Genomic DNA, 6,734 nt, shown 5'->3' with positions numbered 1-6,734 from the left:
AAAGAAAAGCATTACAGAACAGAACAGAACAGAACAGAACAGAATTTTATTTCACTTGAACTAAAAGTTCCTCGTGATAAATACATTTACAAGCATATTTGCATGGCATGAAAATACAGATGACATTCAAACAATTATAACGGATTTTGACATTAATCATATACATATATTTATGAATTATTTGTAAGATATTTCAGGATTTGGATGGACGGATTAACATTTAAATAGCATACAAGTACTATACAGTTAATTATATAATATTCAATGTCGCACCTATGCGCCGCAGGTCAATTAATTACGCTACACAAAAAGTAGTTCGGAACTGTTTAACATCAGTTTCTTAACTAAAAAACAACAACAAGAGCTTACAGTGCAGATGAGTAAACGAATTACACTACACAAAAAAGTAGTTCGGGACTGTTTAACATCAGTATTTAACTAAAAACAACAACAACTAGAGTTTACAATGAAATTAGTAAGATACAAGCCGAGTGGCGCATAGGTTCAACAAAACCATACATGTCGGTAAAATGTCCATGTTATGCAACGTTGTAGATAGATGTGACCTCTATGCTTACATAGCATTTATCTCATTTTTGGAATCTTTATGTCTGATTCATGTATAGTTAACTAAGGTACTGACTTTTATAATGTAGCGATACGTAAAATGGACACATTACAAAAACATGTTGCGTTACAATATTACGCAGTTTTGAAACACGATATAATGACGTTTATGCTTTAATAACAACAATAAACGGCTAAAGTCTATAGAACACAAAAAGTAGTTCGGAACAGTTTAACTTCAGTTTGTATGAACATAATTCCACATATACATGTATTACATTTATTGGACTAACTATTCATGATCTGGTATCGCAGTTCCACTGCTTCATAAATAAATTTGCATAACATTTCATTAGAGTTCGACAATCTGTCGGAGAAAAAGTCTGACGGCAGTGCAGTTAAAGAATCTTCTCATGTGACAAACACTTTCGCCAACCAGCCGTTTACATTCAAGTAAGACAACTTTAGATATATATATCCTGTAATCCTTTGCCAATGCTATCCTTTGCCAATGCTAGTTTTTAAATTATTTACAGAAGGAAAGAAACTGAGTCGTTCTATGAATTTCAAAAACAAAATCTCAGAAACAGTTTGACACATCTGATATAATTATGTAGCTTTTGTTTCTACTGTAGAACCTTGGTCAGCGAGTTCCCTGAAAGAGAAACATTGTTTACAATAAAAACTTCGACAATATCTATGTAATAAGAATTTATTGACTTTCGTATTTTTTTGTTTCCAAAATTATGGGACGCCCTGGCAGTACAAAGCGTAAAGCCCCTTCCTCATGTTGAAATTGATGATGAACGCTTCTACTGTGTATTATTTCTTGAACCAAAGAAAAATGTAATATTTTCGATTTAAAGCGATGTAATTAAAGCGATGTAATTCCATGATGAACGGAAATGATACTATCTAAAAAAAGTCATTTCATGTTTTACAGGCCTATAGTAGACGAGGAGTATCCGGGTACCAGCATCGGATTTCAGCGTTTGACATTCGAGTCAGCCTTAAAGAACGGAGCTTCTCTTAAAGTCCACATGTATATATTCAAAGAAAGCGGAGATATTGTACAGGAGAATGAAACAGTTTCTGTGAAAGCTGGTATGTCATTGTATCACTGCACTCAGTACTTTTGTTAAAGCTAGTTTGCTATTAGAATTAAAAGTAACGGTAAGTTAAAAGTGTGAATTAAAAAAGGTAGAAAAAAAGAAGAAAAGCGAAGCTATCAAAATTATCGGTTTAAAAATCTCAGGGTGTCAATAGTCATCGTTTAACTTGATACAAAATAAAGCCCCTTTACCTGACATTTGTTAGACGTCTACGATTTGCACAACAAGTAATAAACAAGCATTCTGTTCTTGCCTAGTTTCGAACTACCTAGTTTCGAATTGCCTAGTCCTCTTTGATATATATAATGATTAATTACATACTCGTTTCTATTCCCCGTTAAGTTACACTGGTACCGGAAACGTCAATATTTTTCCATACACTGACGCCTGAATTTCATATCGGGTGCGTGACGTAATTCAGTGTGTGCTGTTTCACTATTTTTTTCTATTTAGTTTAGTATTGTCAATCCTATTCAGGCTATTGAACAAATTTATGATATTAACATTATATTTATACGTGTAGATGAGTATGTAATAAAAAGGTTATTATCTTTGCATCGGGAAATATGCACTCGTTCTTCAGCGGAAGAATATTGCGCTCCTAAAGTCGCGCAATATTTTCCGATACAAAGCTAATAACCTATAAATGTACCTCAGGACGGTGTGTTTCGAGCGTCACAGTGTTATTTAAATTCTTTTAAACTAATAGTTTTGAGTTAAATCAGCAATGAATTATTAAAACCAAAATACCTGTAATGGCACAGAAACAAAGCTTGATAAAATGATTTATCAGCAAGCACACAGCAACAAGCCTTCTTGGCGCTAACCATAAGAAGTGTATTTCAAGTGCGCATGCGTGCCGGTAAAGCCGGGTAATTTAGAAGGAAAGGGGCCCGTCTTCCAATTATTAGTTGTTAGAAAAAATGAAAATGATATTTATAGGCGAGTTGATTAAATAGGTCTCACCGATATTCAGTATATTGAAATTTCGCCGTGTTGAATGTATTTTTTCTGTTTTTCGTCAAACCATAATATATATGTATGCGTATCTATGTGGTGTTTGTACTAGGAAACAATTATATGGAGGTACCTGCGAACTTATAATAAGGTATACGACATTTATAGATATTTATATACCAAGTGTTGTACCTCAACAATGTTACGTCAGTCATTTCAATTAATTATTGATTTAATCATTTAATGTCAAATGTTACAAGTTATTTGGCAGCCATCCGAAGACTGACCGTGATATCGAAGAAGTTTGAGAGCTGCATAGGAATGTAATCTGTCGGCCGAATTGAATCTCGCACGGGATGATTTAAGACGGTGCAAATAAACTGTTCTGTATATTCTTTAGGAGGGAAGAGGCAAATTGCCGTTTGATTACTTAAGGTTCATTTTATTTAATGGGTAGGCCTATGCTCTTTAGGACATAATGCTAGATTGTTTAGAACAAGAAGGAGAGACTATTTAGAAAGGCTGCTGTGTTTTGGACTATATTTGCCTGACTTATCGTGTACGAAGTATAACATTGCAAAATGAAACGGATTAAACTTCAATGGAAGCAATATAAATAACATCTTGGATTTTGAAGTAGGTGAACGACATGAAATACATGTAGATCAATAACATCCTGTTTTCAAGTTCGTGATAACATTATTGACACAACTTGTTTATTTAAAATTGTTTGAGTTTACATCAATAATAGCACTCTAAAGCCGATGTCATGTTGTATAGAAAAACTCATCATTCTATTATTTGTATCATTATACTATAGATAGATCCATGACCTCCATTTTCTGTATCATCCAGTCCAGATCATCACTCTGTTATCTATACCATCCAGTATAGATAGCCATGGCTCATTGCCTAATTGTTTGCGTCGTCTAGTATATATATATCGTCTTTATCATCAAGTATACATGATATAGATAGATTCGTCGTTCTATATTGTCTGTAAAATGTAATTATCATAGACGTAGCCCCTATTGCTTGTATCATCCAGAATAGATAGAATGATTGTGCTACAGAGTCTGTTTATATACTCATTACTCTATTCTCCCTATCATCCAGTATAGACAGGCACATCTCTCTATTATCTATATCATACAGTATAGGCATACAGACACTAAATAGAAAAATGGCGCGAAAAAAATGGTAGTCGCATAATGGCGGACACAAATAGTCCTCAGTTTTTTTGCTCTGTAGAGCTATTTTCCTTATTTTCTTAGCAACTTTTTTGCTAAAATCACATGACAGATCTATGCTTGACATGTAGGTAGCATTTTCATAATGAAATAACAACATGACAAAATTTTTCATGGAAACTTAGATCATACACCACCAGTATAATTTGGGGTCTCATTTTTTAGCTGATTTTGCAGTTTGTGTGTTTGACTGAAATTATTTTTCTTGCATCAAACATGAGCCCCACTTTTCTTTTGATTTTCAGTTAGCACTGACAATATTCTCGAAGAAAATGTAAGTTACAGAAATTTAAAATGGGTCCTGATGTGTGCTGCGGTCATTGGAAATAGGTCAATTTTATATAGAATAAAGAACAACAACTATTTAGTGTGTTATAACCTATAGACAGACTCATCACTCTATTGTCTATACCATACAGTAGATAGACTCATCATCCTATTGTCTGTACCATACAGAAGTTAGACTCATCACTCTATTGTCTATACCATACAGTAGATAGGCTCATTACTCTATTGTCTATACCATACCATTGCTTTATTGTCAGTATCATCCAGTATAGATAGACCCATCACTCTTTTGTCTATATCATACAGTAGATAGTCTCATCACTCTATTGTCTATACCATACAGTAGATAGACTCATCACTCTATTGTCTATACCATACAGTAGATAGACTCATCACTCTGTTGTCTATACCATACAGCAGATAGACTCTTCACTCTATTATCTAGATCATACAGTAGATAGGCTCATCACTCTATTATCTATACCATACAGCAGATAGGCTCATCACTCTATTATCTATACCGTACAGTAGATAGACGCATCACTCTATTGTCTATACTATACAGTAGATAGACTCATCACTCTATTGTCTATATCATACAGTAGATAGACTCATCACTTTATTATCTATACCATACAGTATAGATAGGTTCATAGCTATTTTGTCGTCGATTTCTGTTTGTTTGTATCAGACTCGTCTCCCTATTGTCTGTATCATCAAGTATATAGACACATTCGTGGCTCATTAATTGCATTATCGGGTATAGATGAACTCGTCGCTGTAATATCCGTTTCATCTAGTAAAGGTTGACTCGTCGCCCTATTGTCTGTATTATACTGTATAGACAGACGCATTGCCCTATTGTCTGTATTATACTGTATAGACAGACGCAATGCCCTATTGTCTGTGTGTCTGTATCATACTGTATAGACAGACGCATTGCCCTATTGTCTGTATTATACTGTATAGACAGACGCAATGCCCTATTGTCTGTGTGTCTGTATCATACTGTATAGACGTGTACTAGTTCAATAGTATGATATAGATATGAACTTTCATACATCCTTTCAAAACTCGACACCATTTTATTGATACATATTGCGTTTCAAAGGAACAATTCCCAATTACATGCAAAATATGTAGCCCATAAAAGATTTAATGTGACGTATGTATGCAGGTGCCTTTCACATTTCATCTTGCCTCCGCTTCATTTTGTGAATTCTTTTTCTGATACAAATAATCCCTCTTGAAGTTGTTATATATGTAGTTTTAATAAACAACATTTCCTCATTAATTAGTGGATCGCCATGGCCGAGTGGTTAAGGTCGCTGACTTTGAATGATTTGCCACCATCTGAAAACCATCTGTTAACAACCTACTTATCCGTAGGTCGTTTCTAACTACATTTTGTACTTAATTTGCTTCAATTCGTCTGCTTCTATACAGATAATAAGACCCAGATTCAATGACTAAAGCTGAAATTCCAGATCTGCACACCAGTACATTTCTAGCTATACTGCAAAATCTTTTGAAAAGAAAAAAAAATCTATATAAGTGAATATCAAGGTGGTTGGTCCTGTCAATTTTATTTCACTTTTTTAATTTTTAAGCTTTTTGGAATTTTTACTACACGAAACCTGGCTTTGACTTGCACTCATTCAGTAAACAATGATAAAATTTACATTAAGGAAAATAAACAAGTTTAAAGTCACAATGCAGCAAAATCCTTAGTCAGCTTTCAACATTATCAGAAAAGAGACACGACTACGACAGGCTGGGTTTTGTTAAATTCCAAAGATGTTAGACATCTATATTTATGAGCCTCACCGTGTAGAACTGGTGTCACAAGGGTCCGGTTATATACACCACTTGGTATATTGCACCGCCACGATAAAAAATCTTTCTATAGTGGACAATGGTTTTTATTAAAGTTCAATAACCTCCGGACCTCATCGTCAGCAGTGCTGAAGACAATTACTGTATTCGAGGTTGACGTAGCCTTAAATAGTAGACATTTTAGCTCGTCTGGATATTGAAAAAAACTTTGCACACTTGTTATTATCATTAGATGAGTAAGTAGACCAAGAACCATAACTCTAAACTGCATTTTGTTAGAATTATGGCCCTTTTTGTACTTAGAAAATCAGTATTTCTTAGTTGTTTTTTTTTTTAGTTCACTTTCCTTGAATACTTACTATAGCTTTGAGTAGGAAGGCCAATAACGAAAACTCTTTTATTACATATTGTCCAGCACTTGCAGACAAGCGATGGCACCCGCAGACGGTGCTCTTGTTTAAGTTTATTGCTACATTTAGGACAGATGTTAGGGTTGAAACATTTACCAATCTTTAATCGTAGTATTCACTTTTGCCATTCGCTGTTAGTTACGACTAAACATTTACGGCAAGAATGTAACTAATACCATTTTGTTGTTAAGGTTTGGATTAAATGTGTAGCATTTACGGAAAGGCTTCAATTATTGTCCGGTAATTCTGTAACTTTTACCAGTTACTGTTACATCTTAAACTGTAACATTTACAGTCAGCTGATAAAAATAGTT

Source organism: Mercenaria mercenaria, chromosome 10 (assembly GCF_021730395.1).
Source record: "Mercenaria mercenaria strain notata chromosome 10, MADL_Memer_1, whole genome shotgun sequence".
In the NCBI taxonomy this organism is placed as follows: Eukaryota; Metazoa; Mollusca; class Bivalvia; order Venerida; family Veneridae; genus Mercenaria; species Mercenaria mercenaria.
This window is presented reverse-complemented; position numbering follows the sequence as displayed.